The following is a 17204-nucleotide window of genomic DNA, read 5'->3' on the forward strand; positions in this document are numbered from 1 at the left end:
GGCTGAAAATTTAGCCTTGGAAGAATAATCTAATTTGGAGAGTAAATCATGATACTTGATAACTATGTTAAGCTTTTCCTGGTATAGGTATAGATTTGACTTGCAAATGACTCATTCTCCCCCATTCCATGCTAAATCATTTATCTTACACTGCTAAACTAAGTAAAAATATTAATGGAGAGGGAATATCTCAAGATTACAATAGAGGTGTAATAAATCTCCAAAATGTAATTCTTTATACCAGTGTTCTCAAGCTTCTCTTTATTTGTTTATGTAAAAAAGAAAGAGGCTGAGCTTTATGCATACTTGTCACGTGTAATGACACAGATTTCTTCAGTTTGTAATGCAGGCTTTCCTGAGAGAAGTAGGGGAGAGCACAGCATGAAACTGACTGGCAGTGCTACCCTGTTCTGTCGTTCTCTTTGAGCATGTTGTGGGATGCAGGCACTCACCAGGGTTTGTTAAGTTCAGGTGTCGATTATCCTATCTGGCTTTACCTAAACTTGCCATCATGAAACGGACGAGAACTGACTCTCCTTTTTCTAGTAATGTGACGAGTTTTAGTTGAGCTTTAATTTTGGGGCGCAAGACACAGCTTGACCAGAAACTCTGAATGGGAGAAAAGATGTGGAAGCATTTTCCTTTAAGACTGGTTCTCAAACGCTTTGTGGGGAAAAACGACTTTAAAAAAATGTTCTGGGCAGGCCACGGTGGCTCAGCAGGCAGAGTTAGTTCTCGCCTGCCATGCCGGAGAGCAGGGTTCGTTTTCTGGTGTCTGCCCGTGCAAATACAAAAACAAAAACAACTGAAAAAAAAAAGTTCTATCATTCCCAGACTTTCGTGGGATCCTATTGTACATAATTAACATGCAGATTCTGATCTATGTGGCATACCACAGGAGTTTCAGAGCACACGCAGACTGGGCTACCCCCTGCCTGTTCAGTGATATGACTGCACTGATCTTGTTACTGGACAAAGGCCATGGATTCTTTTGCCCAGTGTACTCAATACCCAATTCCTGAGACACTGAGGTTTCAAGGAGAGAGAGAGAGTTTATTACTTGGCGTGTAGTAGATGAGCAGACGGCGTAGTGGCCCAAAACCTGTCTCCCTGAACTGTAATAATTCAGGTAGTTTTATTAGAGAAAAGGTGGACAGGGTTTAGGAAAATAAGCACAGTGGCCCCACATGATGTAATTAGAGGTGATCTGATTATTGAACATGTGCAGATTGATTACACGCTTAGTCTCAGAAGGTATGAAAGAAAATGATGGAAGGGGGTCAAGGTGACTTGTAGGTTAAAGTTAAGCTACTGCGCATGTCAGGAGGGCCCACTTCGGTTAGATACAGTCTCAGTTATCAAGATAACTTCAGATTTGTGGGGGGGCTAGTTCTGGGCTGATCCAGACCCTTCATTAATAAACATGAGGGGCTGTCTGTGGTGATTACAAGACTCTGAAGTTGAAAACTGGATAAAAGGGTACAAATGAAGGTTAGTCAGAAGGTTTTTACAACCACAGAAGATAAGGGCTATGCAGTCATTACCAGAGATCAAGGCAGCTGGGTTACAATTCAGAGATTTCAAGAACTTTCCTCTGTCTACTCCAATGTGCCAGAAAGCAAAAAGAGATACCTATATAATATTCAGTAATAAGAATCATTCCTTAAACCCTGATTTCTCTGTTACAATCATGCACTGGAATGCCATCGCAAATTCGGATTGTAATAAATGTTTCTCAGTGCTTACTTGAAATTTCTGTACTTGCTATTTCTCTGACCAGTAACGGAGAGTTTGTAAAGCAGCAGCAGTTTGAGAACCACATCTTGAATAGCACGATTTTAGAATATTCCATAAGCCTATTACCTCTTAGAACAAGGTATCAGTTAACAATCTTCATAGATAATGCAGCAGTTAGACACAAGGACTCTCTCTGGAATCAGACTGACTAATAGGGACAAATAGTTTTTTTTTTTTGTTTTTATGCAATTTTATTGAGATATATTCACAATACATAATTCACAATTACATCTACATATAATCCTCCAAAGCGTACAATCAATGGTTCACAGCATCGTCATGTAGTTGTGCAACCATCATCACAACAAATTTTTGAATATTTTCATTACCCGGAAAAATAAGCATCACATGGCTTTCTTCCCCTGTGACTGCCCACTGCCTCCTCTGATAATACCAGTTATAATTGGGTTAGGACCCCCCTATCCAGGATGGCCTCATTTTAACTAATCACATCCTCAAGAACCTTCTCCAAGTAAAGTCACGTTCTGAGGGCCAACGATTAGTACTTGAGCCCATCTTTTGTGGAATGAAATTCAACCCTTAACCCAAGGGCTGCCATAGGACACAGTCACAGGACAAGTTCCCCAGAAGTAGAGCGTGAGACAAGGGTTCTCATACATGGGATTGAGGGAGTGCTGTCAGGAGAAATCGGTGAGGAAGTGAGGGAGCAGAACGGAACAGGGGAAGAAATGACGGACGTAAAGAGACAACTGCAGTTAAGTCTAATTTCAGCCGATTCCCCTGGAACTGCGGAGGGAAATTGGACCACACGGTTGCTCCTCGCCGTTACTCACCATTACCACTGGCGATGGACCACCACCGGGGGATGTGCACAACCACTTCGGAATCTCTGAGTTTGGTCAGCTAAGGGCACTTCATTGAAAACAGTGAAGCTGTGAGGTCCTAGCAGCCGCTAGGACAATCACTAGACTTCACTGGTCGGGAAACGTAACCTCGGTGGGGAACCGACAGTGTCTACGCCAGCCGCCACACGCCAGCATCATCCAGTGGCAGGGTGCAAAGCCAGGCAGCATGGAATGGCATCTCATAATCTCTCTCTTGTTCTGGTATCCACTGTCTGCTTCCCAACATCATCGCTAAACTATGTTAGCTTTTATCTACATTACAATGTTAACCATTATTTTACCTGCTTATAATTTATTCGCTGCCTAAAGATCGACCCCATCGTGACAGCCCAGGCCAAAAAAACTGATACTTAAGATTGCTTTAAATGAAAAAAGGACAAGAATATAGGGAAAAGCATTAGTAAAGATGAAGTCACGTCCAACACCATTGGCAAAGGGGGACGATAAGCCTGAGTCCTCACTCCTCCATCTCTGCCTTTTTCAGTGTTTTCTTTCCATCACTTCCGTTTCTTCCCCAGTTATAACAACCTAGTATTATCTAATAAGATATAAGATATGGTGGAGTTAATCACAATATTTCTTCATGGGAGTTGGGGTAGCCTAGCACTGTTTTTCAGATGGGAAAATTACTTTCATATGTATGTTAATAGGGACTATGCATTTTCACAAATAGTTCTTTTCTTGTTTTTATGCAATTTTATTGATATTTTCACAATACATAATTCACAATTATATATACATATAATCCTCCAAAGTGTACAAGCAATAGTTCACAGCATCGACATACAGTTGTGCAATCATGATCACAATCAATTTTGAATATTTTCAGTACCCCCAAAATAAAATAAGAATACAAATAAAAATAAAAATTAAAAAGGATACCCAGAACAACTCATATTCCTTTCACCCCTATTATTTATTTATTTATTGTCTTTATTTTCTTATTCATCAGTCCATATCCTAGACAAAGGGAGTGTTAGTCACAAGTTTTCACAAACATGAAATTTATGACTATCTTATGCTAGACAGTTAATTTAATATTATAATTTGATTTGCCATCTAAAATGAGGAGCCAAATGTCTAGCTTCTCCCTCACCAAATTTCTACTTTTTTATTGAGATATATTATATATTCACAATACCATATAGTCATCCAAAGTGTGCAATCAATGGGTCACAGTATCATCATATAGCAGTGCATTTATCATGACATTCAACTTTTGAAAATTTTCATTATTCCAAAAAAAAAAAAACAAAAATAAAAATAAAAGTAAAAAAAAACACCCAAAACATCCCATACTACCTATACCCCAATTGTTTATTTTTTGTCTTTTTTCTTTCAAGAATAGTTTTGAAATGTGTCAGTGAGTATCTTAACATGCCCAAGAAGATCATTTTAAGGTGGAAATAAATAAAAATGGTTCAGAAAATTTTTTTTTTTCATGGTGTATAATTATTTTAATGTGCTGTTGTATTTAGTTTGTTACTGTTATGCTGAGGATTTTTGCATCTGTACTGATAATGGATATTAGTCTGTTATTTTCTTGTGGTATTCTTAGTTGCCTATGGATTACCATAATTCTGCCTTCATACAATGAGTTAAAAACTGTTCCATCTTCTTCAGTTTTTTTGAAAATGTTTGCAGAAGATTCTTGTTCATTCTTCCTGGAATGTTTCATAAAATTCACCAGTAAGAACATCTGGTCCTGGAATTTTCATTGTTGGGAGCTTTTTGTCTATTGGTTCAGTCTCATTATATATATATATTTTTTATTAATTAAAAAAAGAACTAACAAAACAATTAGAAATCATTCCAATCTACATGTACAATCAGTAATTCTTAATAACATCACATAGTTGCATATTCATCATTTCTTAGTACATTTGCATCGATTTAGAAAAAGAAATAAAAAGACAACAGAATAAGAATTAAAACAATAATAGAAAGAAAAAAAACAAAAAAAACAAAAACAAAAAACCTATACCTCACATGCAGCTTCATTCAGTGTTTTAACATAATTGCATTACAATTGGGTAGTATTGTGCTGTCCATTTCTGAGTTTTTATATCCAGTCCTGTTGTACAGTCTGTATCCCTTCATCTCCAATTATCCCTTCTCTTTTTTTTTTAATTAACGGAAAAAAAGAAATTAACCCAACATTTAGAGATCATACCATTCTACACATGCAATCATTAATTCTTAACATCATCACATAGATGCATGATCATCATTTCTTAGTACATTTGCATTGGTTTAGAAGAACTAGCAACATAACCGAAAAAGATATAGAATGTTAATATAGAGAAAAAAATAAAAGTAATAATAGTAAAATCAAAACAAAACAACACAAAACAAAACAAAAACCTATAGCTCAGATGCAGCTTCATTCAGTGTTTTAACATGATTACTTTACAATTAGGTATTATTGTGCTGTCCATTTTTGAGTTTTTGTATCTAGTCCTGTTGCACAGTCTGTATCCCTTCAGCTTCAATTACCCATTGTCTTACCCTGTTTCTAACTCCTGCTGAACTCTGTTACCAATGACATATTTCAAGTTTATTCTCGAATGTCCGTTCACATCAGTGGGACCATACAGTATTTGTCCTTTAGTTTTTGGCTGGATTCACTCAGCATAATATTCTCTAGGTCCATCCATGTTATTACATGGTTCATAAGTTTATCTTGTCTTAAAGCTGCATAATATTCCATCGTATGTATATACCACAGTTTGTTTAGCCACTCTTCTGCTGATGGAGATTTTGGCTGTTTCCATCTCTTTGCAATTGTAAATAATGCTGCTATAAACATTGGTGTGCAAATGTCCGTTTGTGTCTTTGCCCTTAAGTCCTTTGAGTAGATACCTAGCAATGGTATTGCTGGGTCGTATGGCAGTTCTATATTCAGCTTTTTGAGGAACCGCCAAACTGCCTTCCACAGTGGTTGCACCCTTTGACATTCCCACCAACAGTGGATAAGTGTGCCTCTTTCTCCGCATCCTCTCCAGCATTTGTCATTTTCTGTTTTGTTGATAATGGCCATTCTGGTGGGTGTGAGATGATATCTCATTGTGGTTTTGATTTGCATTTCTCTAATGGCCAGGGACATTGAGCATCTCTTCATGTGCCTTTTGGCCATTTGTATTTCCTCTTCTGAGAGGTGTCTGTTCAAGTCTTTTTCCCATTTTGTAATTGGGTTGGCTGTCTTTTTGTTGTTGAGATGAACAATCTCTTTATAAATTCTGGATACTAGACCTTTGTCTGATATATCATTTCCAAATATTGTCTCCCATTGTGAAGGCTGTCTTTCTACTTTCTTGATGAAGTTCTTTGATGCACAAAAGTGTTTAATTTTGAGGAGTTCCCATTTATTTATTTCCTTCTTCAGTGCTCTTGCTTTAGGTTTAAGGTCCATAAAACTGCCTCCAGTTGTAAGATCCATAAGATATCTCCCAACATTTTCCTCTAACTGTTTTATGGTCTTAGACCTAATGTTTAGATCTTTGATCCATTTTGAGTTAACTTTTGTATAGGGTGTGAGAGATGGGTCTTCTTTCATTCTTTTGCATATGGATATCCAGTTCTCTAGGCACCATTTATTGAAGAGACTGCTCTGTCCCAGGTGAGTTGGCTTGACTGCCTTATCAAAGATCAAATGTCCATAGATGAGAGGGTCTATATCTGAGCACTCTATTCGATTCCATTGGTCGATATATCTATCTTTATGCCAATACCATGCTGTTTTGACCACTGTGGCTTCATAATATGCCTTAAAGTCAGGCAGCGCGAGACCTCCAGCTTCGTTTTTTTTCCTCAAGATGTTTTTAGCAATTCGGGGCACCCTGCCCTTCCAGATAAATTTGCTTATTGGTTTTTCTATTTCTGAAAAATAAGTTGTTGGGATTTTGATTGGTATTGCATTGAATCTGTAAATCAATTTAGGTAGGATTGACATCTTAACTATATTTAGTCTTCCAATCCATGAACACGGTATGCCCTTCCATCTATTTAGGTCTTCTGTGATTTCTTTTAGCAGTTTTTCGTAGTTTTCTTTATATAGGTTTTTTGTCTCTTTAGTTAAATTTATTCCTAGGTATTTTATTCTTTTAGTTGCAATTGTAAATGGGATTCGTTTCTTGATTTCCCCCTCAGCTTGTTCATTACTAGTGTATAGAAATGCTACAGATTTTTGAATGTTGATCTTGTAACCTGCTACTTTGCTGTACTCATTTATTAGCTCTAGTAGTTTTGTTGTGGATTTTTCCGGGTTTTCGACGTATAGTATCATATCGTCTGCAAACAGTGATAGTTTTACTTCTTCCTTTCCAATTTTGATGCCTTGTATTTCTTTTTCTTGTCTAATTGCTCTGGCTAGAACCTCCAACACAATGTTGAATAATAGTGGTGATAGTGGACATCCTTGTCTTGTTCCTGATCTTAGGGGGAAAGTTTTCAATTTTTCCCCATTGAGGATGATATTAGCTGTGGGTTTTTCATATATTCCCTCTATCATTTTAAGGAAGTTCCCTTGTATTCCTATCTTTTGAAGTGTTTTCAACAGGAAAGGATGTTGAATCTTGTCAAATGCCTTCTCTGCATCAATTGAGATGATCATGTGATTTTTCTGCTTTGATTTGTTGATATGGTGTATTACATTAATTGATTTTCTTATGTTGAACCATCCTTGCATACCTGGGATGAATCCTACTTGGTCATGATGTATAATTCTTTTAATGTGCTGTTGGATACGATTTGCTAGAATTTTATTGAGGATTTTTGTCCGGCGCCGTCTCGCTCAGCTTCCGATCCCCGGCCGGCGGAGGGAACAGGAGGGAGAGAGAGACAGACGCAGACAAACCGACTCAAGTGACAGACACGGGTTCGAGACACGCTGCAGTTGTGAGCACAGACCTTTACTGGAGCTAAGCTTGCAAGCTCTGTTACAAATTCCGCGCGGGACAGAATACCCCGCGGGGGAACAACCTCTATGCGGCCGTCAGGTACGGCTCCCTATGGGTCGTCTCCCCCCACCCTGTCCAGGTAACCTCTTATATACTGTGCCCAAACCCAATAGGTTAGTGCCACGTATACAGAGGTGATTGGAAGATAGGGTTGGTGGGCGCGTGTGTCATACGCGGAAACAGGATGCGAGTGCCATCTTGACTCACTCGATGGGCGGGGGGGAACTCTAGAGCAGGCCGCAGCGTGTCCACTAGGCCAGACCCGGGAGGCGGCTCTCCACAGATTTTTGCATCTGTATTCATTAGAGAGATTGGTCTGTAGTTTTCTTTTTTTGTAATATCTTTGCCTGGTTTTGGTATGAGGGTGATGTTGGCTTCATAGAATGAATTAGGTAGTTTTCCCTCCACTTCGATTTTTTTGAAGAGTTTGAAGAGAATTGGTACTAATTCTTTCTGGAACGTTTGGTAGAATTCACATGTGAAGCCATCTGGTCCTGGACTTTTCTTTTTAGGAAGCTTTTGAATGACTAATTCAATTTCTTTACTTGTGATTGGTTTGTTGAGGTCATCTATGTCTTCTTGAGTCAAAGTTGGTTGTTCATGTCTTTCCAGGAACCCGTCCATTTCCTCCAAATTGTTGTATTTATTAGCGTAAAGTTGTTCATAGTATCCTGTTATTACCTCCTTTATTTCTGTGAGGTCAGTAGTTATGTCTCCTCTTCCATTTCTGATCTTATTTATTTGCATCCTCTCTCTTCTTCTTTTTGTCAATCTTGCTAAGGGCCCATCAATCTTATTGATTTTCTCATAGAACCAACTTCTGGCCTTATTGATTTTCTCTATTGTTTTCATGTTTTCAATTTCATTTATTTGTGCTCTAATCTTTGTTATTTCTTTCCTTTTGCTTGCTTTGGGGTTAGCTTGCTGTTCTTTCTCCAGTTCTTCCAAATGGATAGTTAATTCCTGAATTTTTGCCTTTTCTTCTTTTCTGATATAGGCATTTAGAGCAATAAATTTCCCTCTTAGCACTGCCTTTGCTGCGTCCCATAAGTTTTGATATGTTGTGTTTTCATTTTCATTCGCCTCGAGGTATTCGCTAATTTCCCTTGCAATTTCTTCTTTGACCCAGTCGTTGTTTAGGAGTGTGTTGTTGAGCCTCCACGTATTTGTGAATTTTCTGGCACTCTGCCTATTATTGATTTCCAACATCATTCCTTTATGGTCCGAGAAAGTGTTGTGTAAGATTTCAATCTTGTTAAATTTGTTAAGACTTGCTTTGTGACCCAGCATATGGTCTATCTTTGAGAATGATCCATGAGCACTTGAGAAAATGGTGTATCCTGCTGTTGTGGGATGTAATGTCCTATAAATGTCTATTAAGTCTAGTTCATTTATAGTAATATTCAGATTCTCTATTTCTTTGTTGATCCTCTGTCTAGATGTTCTGTCCCTTGATGAGAGTGGTGAGTTGAAGTCTCCAACTATTATGGTATATGAGTCTATTTCCCTTTTCAATGTTTGCAGTATATTCCTCACGTATTTTGGGGCATTCTGATTCGGTGCGTAAATATTTATGATTGTTATGTCTTCTTGTTTAATTGTTCCTTTTATTAGTATATAGTGTCCTTCTTTGTCTCTTTTAACTGTTTTACATTTGAAGTCTAATTTGTTGGATATTAGTATAGCCACTCCTGCTCTTTTCTGGTTGTTATTTGCATGAAATATCTTTTCCCAACCTTTCACTTTCAACCTATGTTTATCTTTGGGTCTAAGATGTGTTTCCTGTAGACAGCATATAGAAGGATCCTGTTTTTTAATCCATTCTGCCAATCTATGTCTTTTGATTGGGGAATTCAGTCCATTGACATTTAGTGTTATTACTGTTTGGATAATATTTTCCTCTAACATTTTGCCTTTTGTATTATATATATCATATCTGATTTTCCTTCTTTCTACACTCTTTTCCATATCTCTCTCTTCTGTCTTTTTGTATCTGACTCTAGTGCTCCCTTTAGTATTTCTTGCAGAGCTAGTCTCTTGGTCACAAATTCTTTCAGTGACTTTTTGTCTGAGAATGTTTTAATTTCTCCCTCATTTTTGAAGGATAATTTTGCTGGATATAGGAGTCTTGGTTGGCACTTTTTCTCTTTTAGTATTTTAAATATATCATCCCACTGTCTTCTAGCTTCCATGGTTTCTGCTGAGAAATCTACACAAAATCTTATTGGGTTTCCCTTGTATGTAATGGATTGTTTTTCTCTTGCTGCTTTCAAGATCTTCTCTTTCTCTTTGACCTCTGACATTCTAACTAGTAAGTGTCTTGGAGAACGCCTATTTGGGTCTAATCTCTTTGGGGTGCGTTGCACTTCTTGGATCTGTAATTTTAGGTCTTTCATAAGAGTTGGGAAATTTTCAGTGATAATTTCTTCCATTAGTTTTTCTCCTCCTTTTCCCTTCTCTTCTCCTTCTGGGACACACACAACACGTATATTTGTGCGGTTCATATTGTCCTTGAGTTCCCTGATACCCTGTTCAAATTTTTCCATTCTTTTCCCTATAGTTTCTGTTTCTTTTTGGAATTCAGATGTTCCATCCTCCAAATCACTAATTCTATCTTCTGTCTCTTTAAATCTATCATTGTAGCTATCCATTATTTTTTCTATGTTTGCTACTTTATCCTTCACTTCCATAAGTTCTGCGATTTGTTTTTTCAGTTTTTCTATTTCTTCTTTATGTTCAGCCCATGTCCTCTTCATGTCCTCCCTCAATTTATCGATTTCATTTTTGAAGAGGTTTTCCATTTCTGTTCGTATATTCAGCATTAGTTGTCTCAGCTCTTGTGTCTCATTTGAGCTATTGGTTTGTTCCTTTGACTGAGCCATATTCTCAATCTTTTGAGCGTGGACAGTTATCTTCTGCTGCTGGCGTCTGGGCATTTATTCAGATTTCTCTTGGTGTTGGACCCAGCAAGGTTGTAATATTTTTCTGTGAAATCTCTGGGTTCTGTTTTTCTTATCCTGCCCAGTAGGTGGCGCTCGTGGCACCCGTTTGTCTGCGGGTCCCACCAGTAAAAGGTGCTGTGGGACCTTAAACTTTGGAAAACTCTCGCCGTCCTGGGGGTTCGCTAGCCGAAACGGCTTGAGCCGGCCCGGGGTCCGAACGCAGGGAGGGTTGCTGGTCGCCGCAGCCAGGGAAAGAGCCCGTCCGAATTTCCTAGTCGGCCCTGGGCAACAAGCGTGGCGGGAGGGCGCCAGCGGCAGCGGCCCGCCCGAGAGAGTGCACGTTCCCCGGGAGTCACGGGTTTGGAAGGGGCCTCCCCCACCCGTCACCGTTCTCCGCGGCCTGGGGGTTTCCGATCCAATTCTCTCAGTTGGTCCGGGGGCTGCGCGTGGTATGGGCGCCAGCCGTCTTTGTTTCAGGGGACCGCCTCTCCAATTCTCCCAGCCGGCCCGGGAAGGGGGAAGGGAGTAACTCCGGCCGCTTGCCACCCCGCCCGGTAAGGCCCGCGCGCCTCGGCGATCTCACCCGAGCTGCTTCTCTCAGCCAGCCAGCCGTTCCAGGATGGGGTACGCTGTCTTTTTTATCTCTGTTGTGGCTTTGGGCGCTTTCTGTATCGTTTCTACTCCCCTAGTAGGTGTCCTGGAGAAGAAACTAAGATCCGCGCGTCTTACTAAGCCGCCATCTTCCAGAAAGTCGGTTCAGAAAATTTTGACACCACATGGGAGAAGGTAAAGATTTTTTTAAATATAATTTTAGAGTCTTCTTTGTGGATGCTTACTATTCCTAATATTCATATTAAATAATTTTCAAATCATATGCTTTCAATTTTCAAATAATTACTTTCTCAGTGCCAAGTAAACATTTGTTTTAATGTGTTATTGATATTTAAAACATAAATATTAGTAGCATACAAATTAAAGTGGCAAATTCCACTCACCCTTTTATTTATTGCTTTCTTTCTTCTCCCCTCCATATAAATTATTATACCAGTTTTATGTTTATTGAAGCTGAAGACACCACTATATTTCTGACGATCTGAAGGTTAACGTGGAGAGACAAAGTTAAATGGCATGGCATCAGTTGTGAATTTGTGATGAGATGCTTTCGTGCATCTTCAAATATTTTATACAAATTATATATTTCTATTATTATGGCCCTCTGAAAAGATCTGATATTTTGTTTGTAAATTAGTTACATATTTTCTTAAATTGTTCAACATATAGGTAATAATTTAAAAAAGAGCCAATTTAACTTCTTTTGCATTCATTCAACTGGCTTTGCAAGAAGGAAACTGTCAGATAAAAGTGGGTGTGGAAAGAAAGGCAGATCCCTTGAAAGCATGTCCACATGTCCGAATTGCCATAGCAAGGCTGATCAGGCCTATAGAGGTCAAATGAGGACAAAGGCATCCAGCTCTTCCTTGGCTACTTACTAGCATCCCACTTGACCTTAGGCACATCAAATATCCTCCTGCATTTCAATTTAATCATATATGCAATAAAAGTAATTATGCCCTTCTCTCAGATTGTTTTTGGCATTAATGAGACATACATATAAAAATGCATTATACAGTAAAATACTCACTGAATATAAGGTATTGCTATTATTTCATGAAGAAAGGAAATAAGGCACATAGTGTCTGGTCTGACAGAGCCACAGCAAACTTCTCTGTATTTTTACAGAATTCTACTTATTGCTTCAAGCTTCAGGTAAACGGAGTCACATTCTCTTCAAAAGAGAGTACTTTCACTAACATTCCTCAAAGCCATACAAGCAGTTTGAAATTAGTCAGAGAAGTGAATACAGAATCTACATAGGAAGATACCAGTGCAGGTTTGTATTTAGGAGGGAGCACCAAAATGACAGTCTGAGCTCCCAAGGAAAAATTGGGGGATTATATTCTTCTAATACCTTAATTATTCCCTTCAGCAGCAGAAGTAACAATTTTTCTAAGACCTAAAGTATAGAAAATCTTAGGAGCAAATAAAAAATAAATAAATGTAGTTCATTAGGATTATATAATTTAGATGGCACTATTTGACATATTATTTTAAGAGAACATATTGCTCCCATTCTGATTGATTTTGGTTCCTAATTATGTCCTTGAAGAGGTCCCAAAACCCACAATGGCTGTGAGAATATTTCTGAAAGTGCCATCATAAATGTGTTTAATATTCCAAAGAATAAATGTATATTTAAAATTATTTAAATTATTAATTTCTTGAGAAAAAAATTGAATCCTGGGTCCGTATTTGTGAAAGTATAGACAGAAAGAATAAAAACATATAGTGTACTAATACATTGTCTTAGGTGCCATTCTGCAAAGACAAATACCATACAATGGCTTAGCTTAAGCAACAGGAATCTATCCGTGCATGGTTTCAGAGGCTGAAAGTCCAAAATAAAGTAAGGGCAAGGCCATGCGTTCTCCCTCACGTCTGCAGCATTCTGGTGCAGCCTCGTGCCAATCCTTGAGTTCCTCGTCCTGCATCTTTGCCTCCTGCCATGTGGCAATGTCTTTGGTCTCCTCTTTTGGCTTTGGCTGACTTAAGCTTCTTCCTGTGTAGACATTTCTGTTTTCTGGCTTCCAGTTTCTTCTGTCTATAAAGTTTCCACTAACATGGATTAAGACTCCTCCTGATTCAGTTGTCCACACCTTCGCTAAACATCTTCAAAAGCTCTGAATTACAAATAATTTCATACCTATAGAAACATGGACTAAGATTAAGAACATGTCTTTTGTTGGGGTACTTAATTCAACCTACCACATACCTGTGGTGTGAAATGCACTAATATATATTAATATCCATTAGTATGGATCCAAAACTCATTGTTTTGGATCAACTGAATATGTACACTATCCATAAAGAAACACAATTATGAAGTGCAGTGAAAAATGGAGACATAAACCTTACAAATTTATGCTGTTACTGGTAGTTAAAAACAAAAAATATTCAGGCTGAGAAAGAAAATATAAATAAGACACTTAAAATGTATTAGGTCTAAAATGATATACAATGTTTCCTTAACTAAATAACTGCAAAAAATTTACAGTAGTTAGGGTACAAATAAATATACAGCTAACCACATATCAAAGTGTGTATGTGCATACAAGCTGCATCAGGCATTTGTTGACCTATCCAAATATGTGGTATAGAAAAATATTATCTTATGAAACATTTAATTCAGTAATTTCACTTTTTAAATCTACTTTAAAATGTAGGGTAATAAAACCACAACATTATTTTTCTTCAAATCTACTGATAAATTATCCAGTTCTTCCATTACATAAAAGTCAAAGAGTAAAGAATGCTGAACTCTGCTTCTGTCAGCTTGCTTATTTTCTGCAGTTCCTCACGGTGAAAAATCTTTCATTTGTTTACTCTGCTTCCTCTTGTGATGGGGCATTTCCTCGTGCTCTTGGCAGCTGAACTCCAGGGGCTGAATGAGGACTGTCACTCATGGGTGCTCTGACCTGGCCTGGGTTAGGAGGCTCCTCGGGTGGCTAGTTCTCACTTGGTCCCTTTGGGTCCCCATTCCCAATCGCACCCACCCCACCCGTGTCCCCACATTCGTCCAGTTTGTACATCATTGTCCAGGTTTGGAGATTTTCTTTAGTGATTCTTTCTCCATATAGGGCGATGGAAGGTGAATCCGTCCCACACTGTATCCCTGGGCTCGTAGCACAGTTTTCTAACTGGTAAACAAGTAAACCTCTTTCAGGCTCCAGGTTTTGTGAAAAAAGTTTTGAACCCCAAGTCGGGAAAAGAGCATGTACCCCTGACCCCTTTGTGCTCCTGTGCAAGCTTCATCTGTGTGCGCTAAGCAGTTACAGTGGGGTGGGCCCTTGTGTTTGTTTCTGGTACTAAAGATTTCAATCTTTTTTTTGAGCTGCCAATTAAGCAATTGTCAGGGGAGGTCAAATACTATCACATTATGTGATTACAGTCTTTACGTAATTTGTTCAGACCACCATTTTGATCTGAAATTTAGCTTAATCGCGCTGTAGCAGAGAGAAATACCTCCATTTCCCATGACAATGTAGGAGTCTCTGCAGTGCAATCAGACACTAGTTTAGAAAAAACACTTGATCATTAAAAGGCAGATATACTGAAATATATCCTTTTTAAACTGTCTGCCTGTCTCAGATATTTGAGAAGAAAAAAAGATAATTCTGCTTAAAAGACACTTATTAGTTAAAATGAAAACAATAGAATTTGAAAAAATATATTCGTTCAGTAGCAGAAATTTTCTCTCTTAATATATACTTTTGGCCCTGACTCAAATCCGAGGAACTTGTGACTTGAGTTATCACCAGGTAGTAGCTTATGAAGTCTGTAGGAAAGAGGCATTGCTAAATATGCATGAGAGGAAAGAATTCTCCCTGGAGATGGTGATACAGAAGAGGCAGCATGCTCTTTCAGGCAAGGCATTACACCCTCCAAACTCAATTTGTAGGAATTGCAGAGAGGCCCTAGGCAGCTTCTGGAAGGTGAGTATGAGAACAGGAGATAGAGGGATGTAGAAGCAGCTTAGAGGTAATTTTCTTAATTAGATGGACAAATGTAATTTTCTGCTCTGAAGGAACTGAAGGAATTCTGTGGATCAAGAAAAGGATCTGTGTAGGTATTTTTAGGGAAATCACACACACCTGTGAAACAGCCATCATCCAACCCTCACCTTCCCTCACCTCCTTTTCTAGGGAAGTCACAAACACACACCAAGTAGCCGTCCTCTGCCTTCTGCTACCCTTACCTCCTTTTCTACTTGGTGCTGCTTCCACCGGTTGGGGGAGATATCGAGTCCAATGAGAAAATGAGAAAGTCCTGTTAGGCCTTAATGCCAGAAACTAGGAACACGTAGCCCCAGACAATTGGTTTTCACGATAGGAATTCTCAGCGGCAGGGTCCCTCAGCGCCCAGAGGTGGTAAAACCACACCCAAACAGCATGGACTGTCCTCTCTTTTTTGTAGCAAAGTGGGTTTGCGTAGCTGCCAGCCACTTAGAGCTATGCCACCACCGCAGCCCAGCCCTGATGGGACTTCCTCTCCGCTCTCTGGAACTCTTTGTGCCATGTAAGTGACAAAGAGCTTTTTGCACTTTCTGGACTCTTTATATTATGCAAGGAATGAAGGGAGCATTTGCTGTAAGTTTCTGTTGTGCCCCGACCCTGTGTTCCCGTGTTACACAGTTGTACCAATTTGCTCCCCAGGATTCATGATATTTAAGTACGAGGCCTAAAGCAAACTTTAATTAGCTGTTAATGGACGGCCCATTATAATATCTGAACAAAAGTACAACCAGAAAAAGCTTTGTTTGAATTTAGAAATGAGAATATATATTTGGAAAGCAATTAGAGCAATAACAGTAGCAGTTATAATACTTTATTTAATAATATTAACATCCTGCTTTTGATATTTAATAAACCACCTGAAGAAGTCAAGATTTCTATTTTAATTAGTATGAGCTCCATCATGACCTCTTCATGAGACCTGAGGGGTTAAGTTGATTTAGATGATAGCCCTAATTTTATATGATTGACATAAATTTTAAGTAATCTGATTGTGAATGACTAGAGTGAACATTTAATTCTTTTGATCCTTATATGCCAAGGAGACAAGGCTTTTTATTAGAGTTACAAAGGTGTTTTTATTTTCTCAGATATGAATGGTGAATGACGAACAAGCAATAGACAAGAGAAGTAAAAAGGAGAGGAAAAGATAACATGAGAAGTAAGTTAGAAAGAGGTAAATTCTTTCTTAGTTATGATTCTAGTGAAGCCATATCGAGAAGCTTCTCAGGGGTTTAAAATATTATTATTGACAAGAACATAAAGGTTAACAATGAAAATAGGACCAACAATTTCATTGTGACACTTCCAACTCTGAAAATACATGAAATGATTCTTGGAATAATTTAATGTTTTAAAAGTGATGATTATATGTTTGTCTAATTGAAAGATTGCATCAGATTTCTCTATAGGGATTCAAGCAAAATGTAGCATAATATTCCCACAAAATAATATATGTGAAGTAATAAAAGGAAGGAAGGAAGGAGGGAGAAAAGGAGGGAATAGAAGGGAAATGAGGGAAGGAAGCAAGGAAATTAAAAGCAACACATCAGCAAAGAGTATACAGCCACAACAAAATGATGAGATTTTGAATTGTAAATAGCATTTTGAATCTCTGGCACCAAAGATATCTTCTTCCAGTTATTTATTAAACTAAATAGCACTTTTTAAAATATTCTATGGGTAAAAACAAATTATTTTCCACTAAATAGCATTGAGAACAAATCATATTAGTATTTATAGGATGCCACTAAATCAGTACCTAAAAGAACATTTATAGCACAGCTATATCAGAATAGAAAAACTATCTCAAATCAATGACCTCAGCATGTTACCTAAAAATACTAGAAAAAGATGAAATTAAGCAAAACGTAGGCAGAAGAAAGGAAAAAATGAAACTCAGAGCATAAATAAATGATAGAGAAGAATATAGAGAAAATCAATAAAACTAAAAGCTGGAGCATTGAAAAGCTCAATGAAGTTGAAAAAATTTTAGCCAGAATCATTGGGAAA

This window comes from Tamandua tetradactyla, chromosome 1, assembly GCF_023851605.1.
Source record: "Tamandua tetradactyla isolate mTamTet1 chromosome 1, mTamTet1.pri, whole genome shotgun sequence".
NCBI classification, from domain to species: Eukaryota; Metazoa; Chordata; class Mammalia; order Pilosa; family Myrmecophagidae; genus Tamandua; species Tamandua tetradactyla.